The sequence below is a fragment of the Mytilus trossulus genome, chromosome 4 (assembly GCF_036588685.1).
Source record: "Mytilus trossulus isolate FHL-02 chromosome 4, PNRI_Mtr1.1.1.hap1, whole genome shotgun sequence".
In the NCBI taxonomy this organism is placed as follows: Eukaryota; Metazoa; Mollusca; class Bivalvia; order Mytilida; family Mytilidae; genus Mytilus; species Mytilus trossulus.
In genome coordinates this window covers 73,083,833-73,111,417 of record NC_086376.1, presented here as the reverse complement: position 1 = coordinate 73,111,417, position 27,585 = coordinate 73,083,833, and the positions used below count along the sequence as shown (strand labels likewise).

At 30.2% G+C, this 27,585-nt stretch overlaps 1 protein-coding gene across 2 annotated transcripts in view; it reads left to right on the top strand.

The window, feature by feature from the left end:
- The first annotated feature begins 5,405 nt into the window (after positions 1–5,405).
- The window catches only part of LOC134714162 (octopamine receptor beta-2R-like), an 82,860-nt gene continuing 60,680 nt past the window's right edge, over positions 5,406–27,585 (top strand). For both annotated transcript variants that reach the window (XM_063575401.1, XM_063575402.1), the window contains exon 1: positions 5,406–5,634. The gene's annotated coding sequence lies outside the window, so the exon portion shown is untranslated. The remainder of the gene's footprint in view (positions 5,635–27,585) is intronic.

Sequence of the window (27,585 nt, the reverse complement as noted above, 5' to 3'; positions counted from 1 at the left end):
TGATGGCCTACAAATGACCCTTAAAGCTTAATCGATCAAAGGATGTTTGCCATAAGTGACTGCATACAAACGTAATTCAATGGACAAGGTTCTCATAAAACCGAAGTAGTCCTTCAGTTTGCGCCCAAGTATTTACTATTTCTATACATAAACATGGGGGTATTGCATATCGTAAAATAATTGATTTCAAACGGTTACAAAAAAAAATATGTGCAATGATTATTTTTTTCGAATAGCGAAATCGTGCAATGTTTCTGCAGTCAATAACATGTACAAACGATGAAAATATCAGACCACACTTTGCCTGCCGAATATTTAGTTAGGTTTCATAAGGCAGGAAACATACAAGGGTGTCCACGTCATTACCCAATAGTTACTCATGTCCTTAACTTTTTGTTCAAAATATAAGCTCGTTTTGAGTATTTCGAGCAAAAATTAAAAAAAAAATTACTAGGGAACTTATTCGATGAATTATTTTTACTGCACGTAGGTGTGTACTTACCAAGGGAAAAGATTAAGGACATTTACATTAACTCTTTGTATAAGTAAAAATATATTTAACTGATAATGGACCTTTGATATTAATTTCCCCATGATAGTTAGTATGGCATAGGAAACAATTATAATGTTTGAATCAGAATATAATGCATTGCAATGGAACAAATTATTGGAATATTAGCGATTATGCTTTATACTGGTTGAACTCTTCTCATTTGATCTCACTCATCAGACCTTCGAGACTGACATCTATTTAACAAGAAGATGGATGGAAATCGTATGTATTTAATTTTGTTTATTGATGCAAAATAACTCTTTTTTTGTTATCTTGTCTCTAAAAGAGAGAAGTATGTCGTCTCTGAAAGCCTTAGACTGGCACATGAATACTATCCAGCCCGTCTTAATAAGTACAAACATTCATGATCAAAATGTCAAAACATTAAGACACAAAACGGTTAGATTTCTAAAGTTTAAAAAAATGTAGTACTCCAATGTATTAAAAAAAAAGCTCCTTAGTTGGATTTAAAAGTTAGCATGTCTGTCTGTTCATCCGTCACATCATCTCAAACATTAACAGATTTATATAATCTTTGTCTTCTGCTTTTCTTGTCGAATGGTGAAATCCGTTTCAAATTAAAGATGGTTCACGAGTGTTCACTCTTACAAGAACCGTAACTCAATTTTTTTAATCTTTCAAGAGCCATAACTCCTGATCGATAAAGGTGAATATCGTGAATATCAAGCTTGACCAATAAACAAAAATCCGTCATTTGCAATAATATAATACACAGGTAAAGGAAAAATAATTGTTAAGTTAACATGTATAGTTTAAATGGAGAAAGGAAATATTTTTTTAAAAATAAATAATTATTGTGATGTTCATAGTACGAAGAAGTGAAAATGTATAGTAATACTAAACACAGTCATATTAAAGAAGAAAAGTTGGTCTTAACTGTTCTGGAATGATAGTTCAAATAATAGTTGCTTTTTAATCGGTTAAAGCAGTTAATATTATTTCTAATATGACGTGCTTCTTTCGCTTTATGAATAAACCCATGCTCTAAATCCAATTTTGTTTTCCTGCACATGTATATTGACTACTACAGGATAATGAATTTTATCGAATTGACATGCATTTAATATATTACATTAACTTTAATAAAACACTTCCGAACTCCTAAATGATGCACATGTTGTTACTAATTCATTTACTTTGACTGTTATGTGTTGCATTCCGAATTTGACATAATTGACCTAGATACGACATCCGTTCATGGTGGCTGTTCAAAAACTCCTTCCTCTGAAAAATCACAGTGCCAGCTGTTTGCTTTTTTACAGACAAAAAGGGAGGTTCATGGAAGAGCCTACACAATCGCTTCACCCTTAAACACATCTGACATAGAAATTACATTATTTGTTGTTTTAACATGGGTAGGCATTATAATCGTGATTATTTTTGCTTGAGCGATAGGGCAAAAATAATCACGATTATAATGCCTTCCCATGTTAAAACAACAAATAAAGTATAGCTTGCATCAGTTATTTCTTAAACAAGTTCCAGATATTCAACTTCCCATTATCTGGTAGTTTTTATTCAAAATAATACTTTTGGTAATTACAAACCAGATCAGGTATGCCAGACTTGTCTGACAATTACAATCTGAAGTTCTCTCTCCATTACCAGTAACCACACAAAATAATTGTATGTATTTCAAGATTACATATTTGTCACATACGTGCGTCACTGTTCTTGATGTCCTGTGTTGTCTGTCGTTGTTGTTCTGCGATTTGCATTGTATATTGACTACTTTATCGTTTGTGTGGGCGTGTTTTTTGTGTGATGAGTGTGTTTAAGTTGAATTTCTGACACGTAGTTCTGTCATTTGAGCGATATTCTTTAACATTGACATATGAGCGGTAGGTTTGGCTTGCCATAAAACCAGGTTCAACCACCCATTTTTTCTCAAATATTCTGTACCAAGTGAGGAATAAGGCACTTTAGTGTTCCTGTTGGTTTTTTTGTTTTCCTCGGTTAAAGTTTGTAACCCGGATTTGTTTTCTCTCTATCGATTTATGACTTTTAAGCAGCCGTATGCTACTGTTGCCTTTACCATTGTGGCATTTAGCAGGATCAATTCCTAGCTCTTTGATACGATACGTGATAATTAGAGATTAAAATATTTAGATCGTTGTGTCTTATATAAGATACTTGTCTTCTACTTCTATAGTGTAATAAAGAACAGGTTGGTGACTGTTAGTATTCGCTAATGTTGAATTGCAATATGATTGCAATGCAACAAAAGAAAAGATAGGCATCTGTTCTTTGATACTTGTACAACTTGTAGTATGTCAAATTTGAATACCGTATAATACAAGTCATAGGTTGAAGAGTAACAATTTGTACCATTAGGCAAAGTCGTAGCTTGTAGGGTACTAAATTGTCCATTAGGATAAGTTTGTCATCTCATAAGCAACACAACGGGTGCCACATGTGGAACAGGATCTGCTTACCCTTCCGGAGCACCTGAGATCACCCCAAGATTTTGGTGGGGTTCCTGTTGTTCATTCTTTAGTTTTTTATGTTGTGTCATGTGTACTTTTGTTTATCTGTTTGTCTTTTTCATTTTTAGCAATGGCGTTGTCGGTTTGTTTTAGATTTATGAGTTTGACTGTCTCTTTCGTATATTTCGTCCCTCTTTTGTCCCTGATCAATGAAAAATTAGTATGTGTACATATTTGTATCATTTGTATAAAATATGATTAATGTATAGATAACTTGAACTGCCAAAGCAAGAGCAGTTGTATATATTTTAGTGTATTGACACAATTTGATGGATACTAGTATTACTTATTTGGTGAATTCGTATATTTTGTAAATGGAACAGTTTGGATCCATTGTCAAAGTGGCAACGAACCTGTTCTATAATAGAAATAATTACGCTTACCCTGTGTACGCGTAACACATTGAGTAGTGTAACTTATTTTGGAGCAACATTGTATTGAATTATTATGCTTTCACTGTTCTATCATCACAGTAGTTTAAACATATCTATGTATAGTGGATTGGGAAACAAGTTATTGCAACTTACAGTACACGTGTACTTCCATTGTAAGCTTTGTTGAAAGACACGAACTGATAAAATAAAATAAAATACAAACCGTCTTGGACCCGGTTGTTCATCTCTTGGTTTAATTTTTACCAATGGTTAAATATCCTCCCCGGCCCTTGATTAAAAATTAACCATAGTTTATTTGCTGTTGTTCATTCAAGAGGTTTGATATGTTACCACAGGTAAAAATTTAACCAAAAGAGGAACAACCAGGTCAACATACTAAGGAAACAAAAAGCACCATGGTCTCTCTTTTTTTATTTTTAATACTATAGTATGATTGTTTGGGTAAAAAGTTTATATCGCGGCGATTAATTTATAATTGAAAGACGTATTGAATTTCAAAGTATATGCTATTGTCCGGACAAAAATTCGAAACGATTTAACTAAAGTACAAAAGATTAAGTACATTATGTTTTTATATTATTATTCTTATTCTATTTTCGAAGACAATTAAGCTTAAAATTCCTAAAATATGCTTTATCTTTTTTTCTATTTATAAAACGAATTCCTCCCTTTTGTTCAGTTTATCTATATTTCTGAAGTATCGATTAATTGTAAGCTGAAGATAGGAGTCAACATTGAGAAACGATACAGCTGTTGTCTGATGGAATTAAAACTTTTCGAGACGCTTTAAAACTCGATTAAATTAACAGAACCGTTGAAACTTTGTCTCATTCAATAACTATCAAACCCTTTTGCTATTGATACAGTTCTGTAAGTTCACAAAGATCTTTTTTTTCATATATGTATCATATGATAAACATTAAGAACTACAAACTAATTTTTTTTTTCAATTAAAAAAATGGAAGTTTTAAAAGCAATTACATTTGTATATTCTAAGACAAACAGAAGAAAACAAAGAAACAACAGTGACAAATCATTCGAATCAACCAAACTCTCTTTTTAAACTACGTTAATTCATAAAAACATATCATACATTTAAAGCCTCAATAGTAACCTTATAGTCGACTAAAGTTACATTTGTCACTTCGGTGCCTTATATAGATGACTATGCGGTATTGGATTTGCTCATTGTTGAAGGCCGTACGATGACCTATAGTTGTTAATTTCTGTGTCATTTACTCTCTTGTGGAGAGATGTCTTATTAGCAATCATAGGTCACATATTTTTATATATATAAAAGCTCCGTTAGATAGGAAACCCGGCCACGTCCACTTGTATTTTTGTCCATCTGATGAGTTGAGCCTTTTTCAATTGATTTTTATATTTCGTTCTTATTTTGTTCTATTATACCACTGGTCCCAGGTTAGGGGAGGGTTGGGATCCCACTAACATGTTTAACCCCACCACATTATTTATGTATGTGCCTGACCCAAGTCAGGAGCCTGTAATTCAGTGGTTGTCGTTTGTTTATGTGTTACATATTTGGTTTCCGTTCATTTTTTTTAAATAAATAAGGCCGTTAGTTTTCTCGTTTGAATTGTTTTACATTGTCATATCGGGGCCTTTTATAGCTGACTATGCGGTATGGACTTTACACATTATTGAAGGACGTACGGTAACCTATAGTTGTTAATGTCTGTGTCATTGTGGTCTCTGGTGGACAGTTGTCTCATTGACAATCATACCATATCTTCTTTTTTTTTTATATTTATTGAGAAAACCAACGAACTGATTTATTACACTTTACGAAAACCAAATATGACAGACATGAATCAACGACAATCACTGAACAACAGTTTTTACCAATTTAAATCATGACTCCGATTAAAATAAAAATAGGCGTTGCTAATTTTTAAAGCCCTTGTGATAGACGTTTTTAGAACTATAAACAATTAATTTTATTGATATGTTTCCTCAGGAAAAGATTGAGAGATTTATATAATAGACATGATGGGATTAAGTTATAAATGTTATGAGGGAATAATAAAACCTGCATGAATGTTAATTAAAATGTCTCAAGACAAACCATTGAATGATTTTATGTAAAACAGTCGTGTGCTCAATTCTTTTGATACTGGAAGTCGATTTTGTGTACTGGTTCTCAGACATATGGATTAAGGTAATTATAATTTAACAATACTTGTAGCACGAACATGTTGAGTGATATCTTCTCTTCTTGGTAATTTTCAAAGAGGTGGAAAACCGTACCGATTTTGGACTACTATCACAAGGAAGATAACACAATTCAGCTTTGATGACTGTTAGTTTTTGTTTGTAAACACTATTGCCTATGAAGAACAGCAAAATGCAAACACTCGTAATTCTGCAATCGTTACAAAGAACCTTAAAGAAAAACCCAAAGAAGTCTGAATGAAAGCATTTTTCATCTAGATGCAATCTTTAACATACATAAACACTGACAATATTTTATCAGCAAATTAAATGAAAAGTCAATTATGCATAATAAAACATAAAGCTGATAATTGCATTATTAAAAACTATCGAAATGGGTTCCCTTTTACATTTAAATATGTGAAAATATTATCTTTATTATCCTCAATATCAAGCAGAGTAATTATATTGGAAAAAGGGTGCAGGGAACAGTTATTTTTTTGTATTTATGAACCATTGAAGAAATGACACTAACATTTTGTTAAGAAGTCACAGAATTTCTTTTTATATCATTTTCTGGGAGGTCGGTGCGAGATTTGGTCTAACATTACAATTTCAAAATGATTATGATTACGATTTACTTATTAAATCCTTTCATTTCATACAATAACATTCATGTATATGTGAATTTTCGATATGCTGTTCTAAAAATATTAATATGATATAAAAGAAATTTAATTATTTTCATTCGTTTGAGCACGTCAAATACGAAAGAAAGTAAAAGATAAAAGTATAAAACAAATTGGTCGTCATGGCATTTCACTACTAATCTTTTTTCATGATTTTAGACACGAAATGTTCGATTGATATAACGTTTGTTGCGTAGCTATATTATAATTTGCAAATCTCGATCTTTATTTAGCAAAACTAATTTTTGAAAATATATTTTATAAACTATGTCTGTGACTCGTCGACTGAAAATCGTGAATATTGTATATTTGGACAAGCTCATCATTTTTGTCATTTTCAACTTTTCTGTATCCATAAGTGTTAAATAAAATAAAAGGGAAAACGCAAGTTAGCGATGAAATGACGCCAAGTGATGAGGATAGCTTGAACCTGATCGGGTAACACTTTGGTTAAGATAAGCTAAAATGAATTAAATTTGGCGTTCAGAAACTTTTGAGGAGGTGTTTGTTAACTTTGGGGTTCGTATTGTTTATTCTTTAGTTTTCTATGTTGTGTCATTTGTACTATTGTTTGTCTGTTTGTCTTTTTCATTTTTAGCCATAGAGTTGTCAGTTTGTTTTAGATTTATGAGTTTGACTTTCCCTTTGGTATCTTTCGTTCCTCTTTTATAATTATCTGCTTTCATTCTTGCTAATTTATCCCCAAAAAAATCCATTGTCATAGCCTATACTACGATGTATACTTATTTGTACTACAACACATTTTTGTGTTTGGATTGTAGCTTATTTAAAGCCGAGTCAATTTCACGCGGAAATATATATTTGGTAACATGTCTACTTTGTTTCCAAAATGGCATTATACAGTAGATGACTATTTACACTTTGACTTGTCGACTGAAAATCATGAATATGTGTACCGATTGTATATTTTGTCAAGCTCATCATTTTTGTCATTTACAATTTTTCTTTATCCACTAAAGTGTTTACTGAAATAATAGGGAAAACGCAAGTGTCAGATAAGGGCTTTAACTCCGTTAAAGAGTCGTCCAATTTACAATACTTTAACGTGAAATTATCTGTGTTCAATATTATACCAAGTATTTATATTCAAGTAAAATACTTTAAAAATATCATTGGTCATACTTATCTTAAAGAAGTTAGTGTACCATACTGTGATAAGAATGGGTTGTTTCGTTCATCTTGCATTTTCAATTAAAGAACTTTCAAATAAGTGTTACTGCTTGTTACACAACAACATAGAATCATATTCAAAATAGTGTGGCTGTGGCCATTGATTGACGTCCTTAATTCATCCAATAAATGGGACAGATTATGTGAACGTTTGTCTGTAACGACACTGCTCACTACTTAATTATCATAGAATTTAAACTGTAGGGTCACCAAAGGTTCTTAACGCCTTCAATAATGAAATAATCCGAAAAATTAATCAGGAATAACCTTTATGTTTTGATTTATATTATTGATATAAATCATATAACATAGTGTTATTCATGATTATTTTTTCGAATTACTTTATTTAGGTATTGAGAACCTTTGGTTACCCCGCAGTTTAAGTGTCTTTAACAAGTACATAGTGAGCAGTGGTCGTTACAGACAAAAGTTCACATAATCTGTCCCAGTCAATGGGATAATTTAGGACGTCAATCAATGGCCACAGCCACACTGTTTTGCACATGATTCTTAGAGAAGATATGAAGCAGTACTTAAAGTCTAGCAGTTGAAATCTTTCCAATTAATAACTTAATTGTGTAATTCTGAAAAAATAAAAACGGAATGAAGTAAAGATAAATTAAGTTTACCCCCCAAAAAAAGAAAGAAAGAAAACGTTTATAAGAAAAAAAAATAAACAGATTAAAAATAAATCTTATATAAATATTGTTTATTTTGGTTTACCGTTATGACACAAGTAACAGAAAACATCACACAGCTGATAAAACTTTACAAATTAATTTCCTCAATGAGATTCGAATCTAAAAATTCAAAGTTATGCAAGTCTAAATGCGTGTCAGCACAGAAGTAGGCTACTCACAGATTAACTTGTCATAAAGTAAAGAATAAACATTTATTCCAGCACTTTTGGTATGAAAAAGAAATATTTCACATGATAAATATAAACTGTTTTGCATTTTTGTAACTTCTCTTTATGAATCATTACAAGATTGCTGGTGGAACAAGATATAGAATCATATTCAAAACAGTGTGGTCCTGGCCATTTATTGACGACCGAAATTATCCCATTGACTGGGACAGATTAGGAGAACGTTTGTCGGTAACAACCACTGCTCACTATGTACTTGTTAAAGACACTGAATCTGTGGGGTCACCAAAGGTTCTCAATACCTAAATAAAGCAATTCGAAAAACGAATCCGGAATAATACGATGTGTTGATTTATATTAATAATATAAATCATAACATAAAGGTTATTCCTGAATAATTTTTCGAATTATTTTATTATTAAAGGGGTTAAGAACCTTTGGTGACAGCACAGTTTAAATTCTATGAAATAAGTAAGAAGTGAGCAATGGTCGTTACAGACAAACGTTCACCTAATCTGTCCCAGTCAATCGGATAATTTAGGTCGTCAATCAATGGCCAGGACCACACTGTTTTGAATATGATTCTATATACTCTTCTGGACTACCTGATTTTACCTCAAGTTTTGATTGAATTTCATATTGTGAATTATTTACTTTTAAAGTCTTGATTTTTGAAAATATATGTATACTTGCATTATTCAAAAATCATACTATTCAAATGTTGTTATTCGTAACATCCCAAGCATGCACTTAAAGTTTAACTTTTAACGTTTAAAATGTAAAAAGAACATCAGCCTTACTTAAAATTATATTTTGCTCATATTAACACGAAAAGCAAAGCAAGATTCTGCTCTGCTAAGTCATTCAATTCAATAAAGAATAGAACATAGAAGTAAAGCGCAATATTTTGTTGCTCACTTAAGGTGTCATACCACCAATTAAAAGTCCCTATCTGTTCAACCAAATTTTGCAATTTTCACAGCTTTCTAAATATTTTACCTTAAGTTTAACTTCATAGAAACTAGGTATATCCTGAATTGTACAGGTGTCACCTTTCTGCATGCCAATTTTCAATATACATTCTAAATCATATAAGAAAGAAGAGAGCTTCTGAAAGGAGGTACCACTAAAAATAACCCCTGGTTTTCTGAAAATCTTAAATTAGTATACCATGGAGTGTATTAATCCTCAATTTTAAATGCAAACTCCAAGACAGATAAAATTTGGCTCAAAATGGTCTTGATATATTTCTCTTTCAACAAAAGTTTCATTTCTGAAAATTTATTGGTTAGTTTAGGTGAACAATGACATCAAATGCACTATTTTTTGTCCGAGTAGGCCTACTTTCACATACGTTCTAAATTTGAGGGAGTAATTGGTGGTATGACACCTAAAGAGACAAAAAAGTTGATTAGAAATCTTTTGTTTTGCTTTATTCTTAATCCTTAGTCAATTTGAAGTTAAAAACAGCCTTTCTGAGCATAATGCAACTTATATTAAAAATTTCACAGCTCAATTTAAACTGACTGTAATGTATGACTTTGATAGAAAATACTTGAAAATTTCATTTTGGGCTACAGGAACATAAACTTTCAATATCAAGATCAGTTTTTGCTTATTTTTCCTTGTTTGTTCTACTACTTTAAAGACTTTCAACAGTTTTTGCAATGAATTTAGTAAAAAATCCAAGGTATTGAAGTGTCAAGGAATATTGACCCCCCTTTTTTTCATCTGGTGTCAGTAAAGTACTACAAATTGATCAAAAGTGCAGTCATGGTCATTAAACTGTTTTTATTTACATCAGTTAATAAAATTTAAGATATAAAAAATTTCATTTGGAATAATAAATGGTATTTTTGTGAGTTTCTGCAGTGTTTGCATTAGGCTATGCTATCTTCCAAGTAAATAGTATGACGCAATGATATAAGGGGTAAAAATCAAATAATTTCATTAAATCTGCATGACAAAATTTTTTTTGGGGTAGAAAATAACCTATGTTTTAATGTTTAACACCACAGATACAACTTTCTGTGCATTTATAACAATTTAGGACATTTTTTTATATTAAAGCATATTGTCAGGGTGAGAAAAGCTAAAAATAGCACAAACTCAAGTTTTAGGCTCTAAATATGCAATATGTGACATTTTGCCCCCAAAAAGATTGAAATGTGCCTAGTATTATTTCATAAGATCAGTTAAGACAAAAAAAAACAATTGTTTTCTGAATTTGATGTTTCACTGCATTTCGCTTAAAGGTGTCATACCACCAATTAAAAGTCCCTATCTGTTCAACCAAATTTTGCAATTTTCACAGCTTTCTAAATATTTTACCTTAAGTTTAACTTCATAGAAACTAGGTATATCCTGAATTGTACAGGTGTCACCTTTCTGCATGCCAATTTTCAATATACATTCTAAATCATATAAGAAAGAAGAGAGCTTCTGAAAGGAGGTACCACTAAAAATAACCCCTGGTTTTCTGAAAATCTTAAATTAGTATACCATGGAGTGTATTAATCCTCAATTTTAAATGCAAACTCCAAGACAGATAAAATTTGGCTCAAAATGGTCTTGATATATTTCTCTTTCAACAAAAGTTTCATTTCTGAAAATTTATTGGTTAGTTTAGGTGAACAATGACATCAAATGCACTATTTTTTGTCCGAGTAGGCCTACTTTCACATACGTTCTAAATTTGAGGGAGTAATTGGTGGTATGACACCTAAAGAGACAAAAAAGTTGATTAGAAATCTTTTGTTTTGCTTTATTCTTAATCCTTAGTCAATTTGAAGTTAAAAACAGCCTTTCTGAGCATAATGCAACTTATATTAAAAATTTCACAGCTCAATTTAAACTGACTGTAATGTATGACTTTGATAGAAAATACTTGAAAATTTCATTTTGGGCTACAGGAACATAAACTTTCAATATCAAGATCAGTTTTTGCTTATTTTTCCTTGTTTGTTCTACTACTTTAAAGACTTTCAACAGTTTTTGCAATGAATTTAGTAAAAAATCCAAGGTATTGAAGTGTCAAGGAATATTGACCCCCCTTTTTTTCATCTGGTGTCAGTAAAGTACTACAAATTGATCAAAAGTGCAGTCATGGTCATTAAACTGTTTTTATTTACATCAGTTAATAAAATTTAAGATATAAAAAATTTCATTTGGAATAATAAATGGTATTTTTGTGAGTTTCTGCAGTGTTTGCATTAGGCTATGCTATCTTCCAAGTAAATAGTATGACGCAATGATATAAGGGGTAAAAATCAAATAATTTCATTAAATCTGCATGACAAAATTTTTTTTGGGGTAGAAAATAACCTATGTTTTAATGTTTAACACCACAGATACAACTTTCTGTGCATTTATAACAATTTAGGACATTTTTTTATATTAAAGCATATTGTCAGGGTGAGAAAAGCTAAAAATAGCACAAACTCAAGTTTTAGGCTCTAAATATGCAATATGTGACATTTTGCCCCCAAAAAGATTGAAATGTGCCTAGTATTATTTCATAAGATCAGTTAAGACAAAAAAAAACAATTGTTTTCTGAATTTGATGTTTCACTGCATTTCGCTTAAAGGTGTCATACCACCAATTAAAAGTCCCTATCTGTTCAACCAAATTTTGCAATTTTCACAGCTTTCTAAATATTTTACCTTAAGTTTAACTTCATAGAAACTAGGTATATCCTGAATTGTACAGGTGTCACCTTTCTGCATGCCAATTTTCAATATACATTCTAAATCATATAAGAAAGAAGAGAGCTTCTGAAAGGAGGTACCACTAAAAATAACCCCTGGTTTTCTGAAAATCTTAAATTAGTATACCATGGAGTGTATTAATCCTCAATTTTAAATGCAAACTCCAAGACAGATAAAATTTGGCTCAAAATGGTCTTGATATATTTCTCTTTCAACAAAAGTTTCATTTCTGAAAATTTATTGGTTAGTTTAGGTGAACAATGACATCAAATGCACTATTTTTTGTCCGAGTAGGCCTACTTTCACATACGTTCTAAATTTGAGGGAGTAATTGGTGGTATGACACCTAAAGAGACAAAAAAGTTGATTAGAAATCTTTTGTTTTGCTTTATTCTTAATCCTTAGTCAATTTGAAGTTAAAAACAGCCTTTCTGAGCATAATGCAACTTATATTAAAAATTTCACAGCTCAATTTAAACTGACTGTAATGTATGACTTTGATAGAAAATACTTGAAAATTTCATTTTGGGCTACAGGAACATAAACTTTCAATATCAAGATCAGTTTTTGCTTATTTTTCCTTGTTTGTTCTACTACTTTAAAGACTTTCAACAGTTTTTGCAATGAATTTAGTAAAAAATCCAAGGTATTGAAGTGTCAAGGAATATTGACCCCCCTTTTTTTCATCTGGTGTCAGTAAAGTACTACAAATTGATCAAAAGTGCAGTCATGGTCATTAAACTGTTTTTATTTACATCAGTTAATAAAATTTAAGATATAAAAAATTTCATTTGGAATAATAAATGGTATTTTTGTGAGTTTCTGCAGTGTTTGCATTAGGCTATGCTATCTTCCAAGTAAATAGTATGACGCAATGATATAAGGGGTAAAAATCAAATAATTTCATTAAATCTGCATGACAAAATTTTTTTTGGGGTAGAAAATAACCTATGTTTTAATGTTTAACACCACAGATACAACTTTCTGTGCATTTATAACAATTTAGGACATTTTTTTATATTAAAGCATATTGTCAGGGTGAGAAAAGCTAAAAATAGCACAAACTCAAGTTTTAGGCTCTAAATATGCAATATGTGACATTTTGCCCCCAAAAAGATTGAAATGTGCCTAGTATTATTTCATAAGATCAGTTAAGACAAAAAAAAACAATTGTTTTCTGAATTTGATGTTTCACTGCATTTCGCTTAAAGGTGTCATACCACCAATTAAAAGTCCCTATCTGTTCAACCAAATTTTGCAATTTTCACAGCTTTCTAAATATTTTACCTTAAGTTTAACTTCATAGAAACTAGGTATATCCTGAATTGTACAGGTGTCACCTTTCTGCATGCCAATTTTCAATATACATTCTAAATCATATAAGAAAGAAGAGAGCTTCTGAAAGGAGGTACCACTAAAAATAACCCCTGGTTTTCTGAAAATCTTAAATTAGTATACCATGGAGTGTATTAATCCTCAATTTTAAATGCAAACTCCAAGACAGATAAAATTTGGCTCAAAATGGTCTTGATATATTTCTCTTTCAACAAAAGTTTCATTTCTGAAAATTTATTGGTTAGTTTAGGTGAACAATGACATCAAATGCACTATTTTTTGTCCGAGTAGGCCTACTTTCACATACGTTCTAAATTTGAGGGAGTAATTGGTGGTATGACACCTAAAGAGACAAAAAAGTTGATTAGAAATCTTTTGTTTTGCTTTATTCTTAATCCTTAGTCAATTTGAAGTTAAAAACAGCCTTTCTGAGCATAATGCAACTTATATTAAAAATTTCACAGCTCAATTTAAACTGACTGTAATGTATGACTTTGATAGAAAATACTTGAAAATTTCATTTTGGGCTACAGGAACATAAACTTTCAATATCAAGATCAGTTTTTGCTTATTTTTCCTTGTTTGTTCTACTACTTTAAAGACTTTCAACAGTTTTTGCAATGAATTTAGTAAAAAATCCAAGGTATTGAAGTGTCAAGGAATATTGACCCCCCTTTTTTTCATCTGGTGTCAGTAAAGTACTACAAATTGATCAAAAGTGCAGTCATGGTCATTAAACTGTTTTTATTTACATCAGTTAATAAAATTTAAGATATAAAAAATTTCATTTGGAATAATAAATGGTATTTTTGTGAGTTTCTGCAGTGTTTGCATTAGGCTATGCTATCTTCCAAGTAAATAGTATGACGCAATGATATAAGGGGTAAAAATCAAATAATTTCATTAAATCTGCATGACAAAATTTTTTTTGGGGTAGAAAATAACCTATGTTTTAATGTTTAACACCACAGATACAACTTTCTGTGCATTTATAACAATTTAGGACATTTTTTTATATTAAAGCATATTGTCAGGGTGAGAAAAGCTAAAAATAGCACAAACTCAAGTTTTAGGCTCTAAATATGCAATATGTGACATTTTGCCCCCAAAAAGATTGAAATGTGCCTAGTATTATTTCATAAGATCAGTTAAGACAAAAAAAAACAATTGTTTTCTGAATTTGATGTTTCACTGCATTTCGCTTAAAGAGACAAAAAAGTTGATTAGAAATCTTTTGTTTTGCTTTATTCTTAATCCTTAGTCAATTTGAAGTTAAAAACAGCCTTTCTGAGCATAATGCAACTTATATTAAAAATTTCACAGCTCAATTTAAACTGACTGTAATGTATGACTTTGATAGAAAATACTTGAAAATTTCATTTTGGGCTACAGGAACATAAACTTTCAATATCAAGATCAGTTTTTGCTTATTTTTCCTTGTTTGTTCTACTACTTTAAAGACTTTCAACAGTTTTTGCAATGAATTTAGTAAAAAATCCAAGGTATTGAAGTGTCAAGGAATATTGACCCCCCTTTTTTTCATCTGGTGTCAGTAAAGTACTACAAATTGATCAAAAGTGCAGTCATGGTCATTAAACTGTTTTTATTTACATCAGTTAATAAAATTTAAGATATAAAAAATTTCATTTGGAATAATAAATGGTATTTTTGTGAGTTTCTGCAGTGTTTGCATTAGGCTATGCTATCTTCCAAGTAAATAGTATGACGCAATGATATAAGGGGTAAAAATCAAATAATTTCATTAAATCTGCATGACAAAATTTTTTTTGGGGTAGAAAATAACCTATGTTTTAATGTTTAACACCACAGATACAACTTTCTGTGCATTTATAACAATTTAGGACATTTTTTTATATTAAAGCATATTGTCAGGGTGAGAAAAGCTAAAAATAGCACAAACTCAAGTTTTAGGCTCTAAATATGCAATATGTGACATTTTGCCCCCAAAAAGATTGAAATGTGCCTAGTATTATTTCATAAGATCAGTTAAGACAAAAAAAAACAATTGTTTTCTGAATTTGATGTTTCACTGCATTTCGCTTAAAGAGACAAAAAAGTTGATTAGAAATCTTTTGTTTTGCTTTATTCTTAATCCTTAGTCAATTTGAAGTTAAAAACAGCCTTTCTGAGCATAATGCAACTTATATTAAAAATTTCACAGCTCAATTTAAACTGACTGTAATGTATGACTTTGATAGAAAATACTTGAAAATTTCATTTTGGGCTACAGGAACATAAACTTTCAATATCAAGATCAGTTTTTGCTTATTTTTCCTTGTTTGTTCTACTACTTTAAAGACTTTCAACAGTTTTTGCAATGAATTTAGTAAAAAATCCAAGGTATTGAAGTGTCAAGGAATATTGACCCCCCTTTTTTTCATCTGGTGTCAGTAAAGTACTACAAATTGATCAAAAGTGCAGTCATGGTCATTAAACTGTTTTTATTTACATCAGTTAATAAAATTTAAGATATAAAAAATTTCATTTGGAATAATAAATGGTATTTTTGTGAGTTTCTGCAGTGTTTGCATTAGGCTATGCTATCTTCCAAGTAAATAGTATGACGCAATGATATAAGGGGTAAAAATCAAATAATTTCATTAAATCTGCATGACAAAATTTTTTTTGGGGTAGAAAATAACCTATGTTTTAATGTTTAACACCACAGATACAACTTTCTGTGCATTTATAACAATTTAGGACATTTTTTTATATTAAAGCATATTGTCAGGGTGAGAAAAGCTAAAAATAGCACAAACTCAAGTTTTAGGCTCTAAATATGCAATATGTGACATTTTGCCCCCAAAAAGATTGAAATGTGCCTAGTATTATTTCATAAGATCAGTTAAGACAAAAAAAAACAATTGTTTTCTGAATTTGATGTTTCACTGCATTTCGCTTAAAGAGACAAAAAAGTTGATTAGAAATCTTTTGTTTTGCTTTATTCTTAATCCTTAGTCAATTTGAAGTTAAAAACAGCCTTTCTGAGCATAATGCAACTTATATTAAAAATTTCACAGCTCAATTTAAACTGACTGTAATGTATGACTTTGATAGAAAATACTTGAAAATTTCATTTTGGGCTACAGGAACATAAACTTTCAATATCAAGATCAGTTTTTGCTTATTTTTCCTTGTTTGTTCTACTACTTTAAAGACTTTCAACAGTTTTTGCAATGAATTTAGTAAAAAATCCAAGGTATTGAAGTGTCAAGGAATATTGACCCCCCTTTTTTTCATCTGGTGTCAGTAAAGTACTACAAATTGATCAAAAGTGCAGTCATGGTCATTAAACTGTTTTTATTTACATCAGTTAATAAAATTTAAGATATAAAAAATTTCATTTGGAATAATAAATGGTATTTTTGTGAGTTTCTGCAGTGTTTGCATTAGGCTATGCTATCTTCCAAGTAAATAGTATGACGCAATGATATAAGGGGTAAAAATCAAATAATTTCATTAAATCTGCATGACAAAATTTTTTTTGGGGTAGAAAATAACCTATGTTTTAATGTTTAACACCACAGATACAACTTTCTGTGCATTTATAACAATTTAGGACATTTTTTTATATTAAAGCATATTGTCAGGGTGAGAAAAGCTAAAAATAGCACAAACTCAAGTTTTAGGCTCTAAATATGCAATATGTGACATTTTGCCCCCAAAAAGATTGAAATGTGCCTAGTATTATTTCATAAGATCAGTTAAGACAAAAAAAAACAATTGTTTTCTGAATTTGATGTTTCACTGCATTTCGCTTAAAGAGACAAAAAAGTTGATTAGAAATCTTTTGTTTTGCTTTATTCTTAATCCTTAGTCAATTTGAAGTTAAAAACAGCCTTTCTGAGCATAATGCAACTTATATTAAAAATTTCACAGCTCAATTTAAACTGACTGTAATGTATGACTTTGATAGAAAATACTTGAAAATTTCATTTTGGGCTACAGGAACATAAACTTTCAATATCAAGATCAGTTTTTGCTTATTTTTCCTTGTTTGTTCTACTACTTTAAAGACTTTCAACAGTTTTTGCAATGAATTTAGTAAAAAATCCAAGGTATTGAAGTGTCAAGGAATATTGACCCCCCTTTTTTTCATCTGGTGTCAGTAAAGTACTACAAATTGATCAAAAGTGCAGTCATGGTCATTAAACTGTTTTTATTTACATCAGTTAATAAAATTTAAGATATAAAAAATTTCATTTGGAATAATAAATGGTATTTTTGTGAGTTTCTGCAGTGTTTGCATTAGGCTATGCTATCTTCCAAGTAAATAGTATGACGCAATGATATAAGGGGTAAAAATCAAATAATTTCATTAAATCTGCATGACAAAATTTTTTTTGGGGTAGAAAATAACCTATGTTTTAATGTTTAACACCACAGATACAACTTTCTGTGCATTTATAACAATTTAGGACATTTTTTTATATTAAAGCATATTGTCAGGGTGAGAAAAGCTAAAAATAGCACAAACTCAAGTTTTAGGCTCTAAATATGCAATATGTGACATTTTGCCCCCAAAAAGATTGAAATGTGCCTAGTATTATTTCATAAGATCAGTTAAGACAAAAAAAAACAATTGTTTTCTGAATTTGATGTTTCACTGCATTTCGCTTAAAGGTGTCATACCACCAATTAAAAGTCCCTATCTGTTCAACCAAATTTTGCAATTTTCACAGCTTTCTAAATATTTTACCTTAAGTTTAACTTCATAGAAACTAGGTATATCCTGAATTGTACAGGTGTCACCTTTCTGCATGCCAATTTTCAATATACATTCTAAATCATATAAGAAAGAAGAGAGCTTCTGAAAGGAGGTACCACTAAAAATAACCCCTGGTTTTCTGAAAATCTTAAATTAGTATACCATGGAGTGTATTAATCCTCAATTTTAAATGCAAACTCCAAGACAGATAAAATTTGGCTCAAAATGGTCTTGATATATTTCTCTTTCAACAAAAGTTTCATTTCTGAAAATTTATTGGTTAGTTTAGGTGAACAATGACATCAAATGCACTATTTTTTGTCCGAGTAGGCCTACTTTCACATACGTTCTAAATTTGAGGGAGTAATTGGTGGTATGACACCTAAAGAGACAAAAAAGTTGATTAGAAATCTTTTGTTTTGCTTTATTCTTAATCCTTAGTCAATTTGAAGTTAAAAACAGCCTTTCTGAGCATAATGCAACTTATATTAAAAATTTCACAGCTCAATTTAAACTGACTGTAATGTATGACTTTGATAGAAAATACTTGAAAATTTCATTTTGGGCTACAGGAACATAAACTTTCAATATCAAGATCAGTTTTTGCTTATTTTTCCTTGTTTGTTCTACTACTTTAAAGACTTTCAACAGTTTTTGCAATGAATTTAGTAAAAAATCCAAGGTATTGAAGTGTCAAGGAATATTGACCCCCCTTTTTTTCATCTGGTGTCAGTAAAGTACTACAAATTGATCAAAAGTGCAGTCATGGTCATTAAACTGTTTTTATTTACATCAGTTAATAAAATTTAAGATATAAAAAATTTCATTTGGAATAATAAATGGTATTTTTGTGAGTTTCTGCAGTGTTTGCATTAGGCTATGCTATCTTCCAAGTAAATAGTATGACGCAATGATATAAGGGGTAAAAATCAAATAATTTCATTAAATCTGCATGACAAAATTTTTTTTGGGGTAGAAAATAACCTATGTTTTAATGTTTAACACCACAGATACAACTTTCTGTGCATTTATAACAATTTAGGACATTTTTTTATATTAAAGCATATTGTCAGGGTGAGAAAAGCTAAAAATAGCACAAACTCAAGTTTTAGGCTCTAAATATGCAATATGTGACATTTTGCCCCCAAAAAGATTGAAATGTGCCTAGTATTATTTCATAAGATCAGTTAAGACAAAAAAAAACAATTGTTTTCTGAATTGAGTAATTGGTGGTATGACACCTAAAGAGACAAAAAAGTTGATTAGAAATCTTTTGTTTTGCTTTATTCTTAATCCTTAGTCAATTTGAAGTTAAAAACAGCCTTTCTGAGCATAATGCAACTTATATTAAAAATTTCACAGCTCAATTTAAACTGACTGTAATGTATGACTTTGATAGAAAATACTTGAAAATTTCATTTTGGGCTACAGGAACATAAACTTTCAATATCAAGATCAGTTTTTGCTTATTTTTCCTTGTTTGTTCTACTACTTTAAAGACTTTCAACAGTTTTTGCAATGAATTTAGTAAAAAATCCAAGGTATTGAAGTGTCAAGGAATATTGACCCCCCTTTTTTTCATCTGGTGTCAGTAAAGTACTACAAATTGATCAAAAGTGCAGTCATGGTCATTAAACTGTTTTTATTTACATCAGTTAATAAAATTTAAGATATAAAAAATTTCATTTGGAATAATAAATGGTATTTTTGTGAGTTTCTGCAGTGTTTGCATTAGGCTATGCTATCTTCCAAGTAAATAGTATGACGCAATGATATAAGGGGTAAAAATCAAATAATTTCATTAAATCTGCATGACAAAATTTTTTTTGGGGTAGAAAATAACCTATGTTTTAATGTTTAACACCACAGATACAACTTTCTGTGCATTTATAACAATTTAGGACATTTTTTTATATTAAAGCATATTGTCAGGGTGAGAAAAGCTAAAAATAGCACAAACTCAAGTTTTAGGCTCTAAATATGCAATATGTGACATTTTGCCCCCAAAAAGATTGAAATGTGCCTAGTATTATTTCATAAGATCAGTTAAGACAAAAAAAAACAATTGTTTTCTGAATTTGATGTTTCACTGCATTTCGCTTAAAGGTGTCATACCACCAATTAAAAGTCCCTATCTGTTCAACCAAATTTTGCAATTTTCACAGCTTTCTAAATATTTTACCTTAAGTTTAACTTCATAGAAACTAGGTATATCCTGAATTGTACAGGTGTCACCTTTCTGCATGCCAATTTTCAATATACATTCTAAATCATATAAGAAAGAAGAGAGCTTCTGAAAGGAGGTACCACTAAAAATAACCCCTGGTTTTCTGAAAATCTTAAATTAGTATACCATGGAGTGTATTAATCCTCAATTTTAAATGCAAACTCCAAGACAGATAAAATTTGGCTCAAAATGGTCTTGATATATTTCTCTTTCAACAAAAGTTTCATTTCTGAAAATTTATTGGTTAGTTTAGGTGAACAATGACATCAAATGCACTATTTTTTGTCCGAGTAGGCCTACTTTCACATACGTTCTAAATTTGAGGGAGTAATTGGTGGTATGACACCTAAAGAGACAAAAAAGTTGATTAGAAATCTTTTGTTTTGCTTTATTCTTAATCCTTAGTCAATTTGAAGTTAAAAACAGCCTTTCTGAGCATAATGCAACTTATATTAAAAATTTCACAGCTCAATTTAAACTGACTGTAATGTATGACTTTGATAGAAAATACTTGAAAATTTCATTTTGGGCTACAGGAACATAAACTTTCAATATCAAGATCAGTTTTTGCTTATTTTTCCTTGTTTGTTCTACTACTTTAAAGACTTTCAACAGTTTTTGCAATGAATTTAGTAAAAAATCCAAGGTATTGAAGTGTCAAGGAATATTGACCCCCCTTTTTTTCATCTGGTGTCAGTAAAGTACTACAAATTGATCAAAAGTGCAGTCATGGTCATTAAACTGTTTTTATTTACATCAGTTAATAAAATTTAAGATATAAAAAATTTCATTTGGAATAATAAATGGTATTTTTGTGAGTTTCTGCAGTGTTTGCATTAGGCTATGCTATCTTCCAAGTAAATAGTATGACGCAATGATATAAGGGGTAAAAATCAAATAATTTCATTAAATCTGCATGACAAAATTTTTTTTGGGGTAGAAAATAACCTATGTTTTAATGTTTAACACCACAGATACAACTTTCTGTGCATTTATAACAATTTAGGACATTTTTTTATATTAAAGCATATTGTCAGGGTGAGAAAAGCTAAAAATAGCACAAACTCAAGTTTTAGGCTCTAAATATGCAATATGTGACATTTTGCCCCCAAAAAGATTGAAATGTGCCTAGTATTATTTCATAAGATCAGTTAAGACAAAAAAAAACAATTGTTTTCTGAATTTGATGTTTCACTGCATTTCGCTTAAAGGTGTCATACCACCAATTAAAAGTCCCTATCTGTTCAACCAAATTTTGCAATTTTCACAGCTTTCTAAATATTTTACCTTAAGTTTAACTTCATAGAAACTAGGTATATCCTGAATTGTACAGGTGTCACCTTTCTGCATGCCAATTTTCAATATACATTCTAAATCATATAAGAAAGAAGAGAGCTTCTGAAAGGAGGTACCACTAAAAATAACCCCTGGTTTTCTGAAAATCTTAAATTAGTATACCATGGAGTGTATTAATCCTCAATTTTAAATGCAAACTCCAAGACAGATAAAATTTGGCTCAAAATGGTCTTGATATATTTCTCTTTCAACAAAAGTTTCATTTCTGAAAATTTATTGGTTAGTTTAGGTGAACAATGACATCAAATGCACTATTTTTTGTCCGAGTAGGCCTACTTTCACATACGTTCTAAATTTGAGGGAGTAATTGGTGGTATGACACCTAAAGAGACAAAAAAGTTGATTAGAAATCTTTTGTTTTGCTTTATTCTTAATCCTTAGTCAATTTGAAGTTAAAAACAGCCTTTCTGAGCATAATGCAACTTATATTAAAAATTTCACAGCTCAATTTAAACTGACTGTAATGTATGACTTTGATAGAAAATACTTGAAAATTTCATTTTGGGCTACAGGAACATAAACTTTCAATATCAAGATCAGTTTTTGCTTATTTTTCCTTGTTTGTTCTACTACTTTAAAGACTTTCAACAGTTTTTGCAATGAATTTAGTAAAAAATCCAAGGTATTGAAGTGTCAAGGAATATTGACCCCCCTTTTTTTCATCTGGTGTCAGTAAAGTACTACAAATTGATCAAAAGTGCAGTCATGGTCATTAAACTGTTTTTATTTACATCAGTTAATAAAATTTAAGATATAAAAAATTTCATTTGGAATAATAAATGGTATTTTTGTGAGTTTCTGCAGTGTTTGCATTAGGCTATGCTATCTTCCAAGTAAATAGTATGACGCAATGATATAAGGGGTAAAAATCAAATAATTTCATTAAATCTGCATGACAAAATTTTTTTTGGGGTAGAAAATAACCTATGTTTTAATGTTTAACACCACAGATACAACTTTCTGTGCATTTATAACAATTTAGGACATTTTTTTATATTAAAGCATATTGTCAGGGTGAGAAAAGCTAAAAATAGCACAAACTCAAGTTTTAGGCTCTAAATATGCAATATGTGACATTTTGCCCCCAAAAAGATTGAAATGTGCCTAGTATTATTTCATAAGATCAGTTAAGACAAAAAAAAACAATTGTTTTCTGAATTTGATGTTTCACTGCATTTCGCTTAAAGGTGTCATACCACCAATTAAAAGTCCCTATCTGTTCAACCAAATTTTGCAATTTTCACAGCTTTCTAAATATTTTACCTTAAGTTTAACTTCATAGAAACTAGGTATATCCTGAATTGTACAGGTGTCACCTTTCTGCATGCCAATTTTCAATATACATTCTAAATCATATAAGAAAGAAGAGAGCTTCTGAAAGGAGGTACCACTAAAAATAACCCCTGGTTTTCTGAAAATCTTAAATTAGTATACCATGGAGTGTATTAATCCTCAATTTTAAATGCAAACTCCAAGACAGATAAAATTTGGCTCAAAATGGTCTTGATATATTTCTCTTTCAACAAAAGTTTCATTTCTGAAAATTTATTGGTTAGTTTAGGTGAACAATGACATCAAATGCACTATTTTTTGTCCGAGTAGGCCTACTTTCACATACGTTCTAAATTTGAGGGAGTAATTGGTGGTATGACACCTAAAGAGACAAAAAAGTTGATTAGAAATCTTTTGTTTTGCTTTATTCTTAATCCTTAGTCAATTTGAAGTTAAAAACAGCCTTTCTGAGCATAATGCAACTTATATTAAAAATTTCACAGCTCAATTTAAACTGACTGTAATGTATGACTTTGATAGAAAATACTTGAAAATTTCATTTTGGGCTACAGGAACATAAACTTTCAATATCAAGATCAGTTTTTGCTTATTTTTCCTTGTTTGTTCTACTACTTTAAAGACTTTCAACAGTTTTTGCAATGAATTTAGTAAAAAATCCAAGGTATTGAAGTGTCAAGGAATATTGACCCCCCTTTTTTTCATCTGGTGTCAGTAAAGTACTACAAATTGATCAAAAGTGCAGTCATGGTCATTAAACTGTTTTTATTTACATCAGTTAATAAAATTTAAGATATAAAAAATTTCATTTGGAATAATAAATGGTATTTTTGTGAGTTTCTGCAGTGTTTGCATTAGGCTATGCTATCTTCCAAGTAAATAGTATGACGCAATGATATAAGGGGTAAAAATCAAATAATTTCATTAAATCTGCATGACAAAATTTTTTTTGGGGTAGAAAATAACCTATGTTTTAATGTTTAACACCACAGATACAACTTTCTGTGCATTTATAACAATTTAGGACATTTTTTTATATTAAAGCATATTGTCAGGGTGAGAAAAGCTAAAAATAGCACAAACTCAAGTTTTAGGCTCTAAATATGCAATATGTGACATTTTGCCCCCAAAAAGATTGAAATGTGCCTAGTATTATTTCATAAGATCAGTTAAGACAAAAAAAAACAATTGTTTTCTGAATTTGATGTTTCACTGCATTTCGCTTAAAGGTGTCATACCACCAATTAAAAGTCCCTATCTGTTCAACCAAATTTTGCAATTTTCACAGCTTTCTAAATATTTTACCTTAAGTTTAACTTCATAGAAACTAGGTATATCCTGAATTGTACAGGTGTCACCTTTCTGCATGCCAATTTTCAATATACATTCTAAATCATATAAGAAAGAAGAGAGCTTCTGAAAGGAGGTACCACTAAAAATAACCCCTGGTTTTCTGAAAATCTTAAATTAGTATACCATGGAGTGTATTAATCCTCAATTTTAAATGCAAACTCCAAGACAGATAAAATTTGGCTCAAAATGGTCTTGATATATTTCTCTTTCAACAAAAGTTTCATTTCTGAAAATTTATTGGTTAGTTTAGGTGAACAATGACATCAAATGCACTATTTTTTGTCCGAGTAGGCCTACTTTCACATACGTTCTAAATTTGAGGGAGTAATTGGTGGTATGACACCTAAAGAGACAAAAAAGTTGATTAGAAATCTTTTGTTTTGCTTTATTCTTAATCCTTAGTCAATTTGAAGTTAAAAACAGCCTTTCTGAGCATAATGCAACTTATATTAAAAATTTCACAGCTCAATTTAAACTGACTGTAATGTATGACTTTGATAGAAAATACTTGAAAATTTCATTTTGGGCTACAGGAACATAAACTTTCAATATCAAGATCAGTTTTTGCTTATTTTTCCTTGTTTGTTCTACTACTTTAAAGACTTTCAACAGTTTTTGCAATGAATTTAGTAAAAAATCCAAGGTATTGAAGTGTCAAGGAATATTGACCCCCCTTTTTTTCATCTGGTGTCAGTAAAGTACTACAAATTGATCAAAAGTGCAGTCATGGTCATTAAACTGTTTTTATTTACATCAGTTAATAAAATTTAAGATATAAAAAATTTCATTTGGAATAATAAATGGTATTTTTGTGAGTTTCTGCAGTGTTTGCATTAGGCTATGCTATCTTCCAAGTAAATAGTATGACGCAATGATATAAGGGGTAAAAATCAAATAATTTCATTAAATCTGCATGACAAAATTTTTTTTGGGGTAGAAAATAACCTATGTTTTAATGTTTAACACCACAGATACAACTTTCTGTGCATTTATAACAATTTAGGACATTTTTTTATATTAAAGCATATTGTCAGGGTGAGAAAAGCTAAAAATAGCACAAACTCAAGTTTTAGGCTCTAAATATGCAATATGTGACATTTTGCCCCCAAAAAGATTGAAATGTGCCTAGTATTATTTCATAAGATCAGTTAAGACAAAAAAAAACAATTGTTTTCTGAATTTGATGTTTCACTGCATTTCGCTTAAAGGTGTCATACCACCAATTAAAAGTCCCTATCTGTTCAACCAAATTTTGCAATTTTCACAGCTTTCTAAATATTTTACCTTAAGTTTAACTTCATAGAAACTAGGTATATCCTGAATTGTACAGGTGTCACCTTTCTGCATGCCAATTTTCAATATACATTCTAAATCATATAAGAAAGAAGAGAGCTTCTGAAAGGAGGTACCACTAAAAATAACCCCTGGTTTTCTGAAAATCTTAAATTAGTATACCATGGAGTGTATTAATCCTCAATTTTAAATGCAAACTCCAAGACAGATAAAATTTGGCTCAAAATGGTCTTGATATATTTCTCTTTCAACAAAAGTTTCATTTCTGAAAATTTATTGGTTAGTTTAGGTGAACAATGACATCAAATGCACTATTTTTTGTCCGAGTAGGCCTACTTTCACATACGTTCTAAATTTGAGGGAGTAATTGGTGGTATGACACCTTAAACTATTAAGGAAAATATCAGCTAAAAGTCTGTTTATGCCGTCTTATCATATAAAGAGGAGATTACTTTCAGTTGAAATATTATCTCTAAAAATACACATTAGAGTTTTCATACGACTTTCATCCTTATCTGTCTATTTGTCTTCCTTAATACGTCAATGTTTGCATTTAATATTTGGCGTCTGACAATTTTCTATCATGATTTGTTGTTTTGGTTACTTAACATATACATAAGTATTACGTTTCGTCTGGACTGATTTCAGTTAAGTGCATGCATACTTGCTGTTATGGTATTCTTACAGCGCAATGCATATTGTTTCCGTGTCTACCTAGCCAGGTCAGTGGATTCATAATACAGGCTTAACAAAGTTTTAAAAAATGTTTCATCTGTCTTAAGAAAATCATTAGGTATTTGGCCTCCGTTCAGTTGAAAGATAAAGATATAGAAGATAATTTGTTTTCAAAACCATCTTAACTCCTTTTGCATTCATTTGAACCGAGATTACGTCCTTATCAGTCTAAAACACTAAGTAATAGTAATTAATACCAATCGTATCATATGCATTCATTTTGTTTCCATTTGATCTTGGTTTTTTTCTCTTAATGTTACATCGAGTTTTTTTCTAATCTACCAGTCTAGATCTCATCTTTTGCCGCGCATTTTAAAAGTAGCGGATATGTCGATGGATAAAAGTACAAATCTACTTTAAAATAATTCATTTGCATTAATTAGAAATTTGATATTCGTATGGCTTTTACATAATGAAGTCGTGTTCTTATACTGTACAATTGTTCGTTTCGGATAAACGGATAAAACGATATGTCCCCCTTTTATTCACTTTTAAAGCTAAGAATTTAGGGTTAAAATGCAATTAGATTTATCTCTTTTCTGTTAAAAGACTGGACAAATTAAATTATAACAAAATGGTCAAACAAGTTAATAAAAAGTAAACTTGTTTCTTTCTGGACAAGATTTAAATTAATGAATATTCATATTGCAATGCAGTTCTAGTAAGTATTATTGATTGACGTTTTTCAGGCGACAACTATCATACTTATGTAATTTCATCATGTTATTTTTGCAGAACTTTGAAAAAAATGAACTTGACTGTTAAAATCGTGGTTTATTTTTGTTTATTTTTGATCGGAACACATAAATTACAAATCTAGACGGCTTTATCTGATCGATCCCGTACTGATCTAGTAAAACGACATTACCCCAGTGAAAGGAGATTTCTTTATATATACGTCGCTGTCATTGTGGAAAATTAAATGTATCTTCCCCTTGTATCGTATAGCAATAAACGTGTTTACGTATCTATAAATTCCTAGGTTTTTTAAATTATCGCAGACTTTTCCTAGTTTTGTAAAACTACCTTCCTTGCCGTTTAACCTTTACTTTCTGTATCTTTGTGTATACATGGTGAGCCTTTCATTATCCTTGTGTTATTTACAAATTTCCATGAATATCATCATTGCAAAAGATTTTCTGGTTGTCCGTATGCATACCACCGATTTTATATACACGACTGAT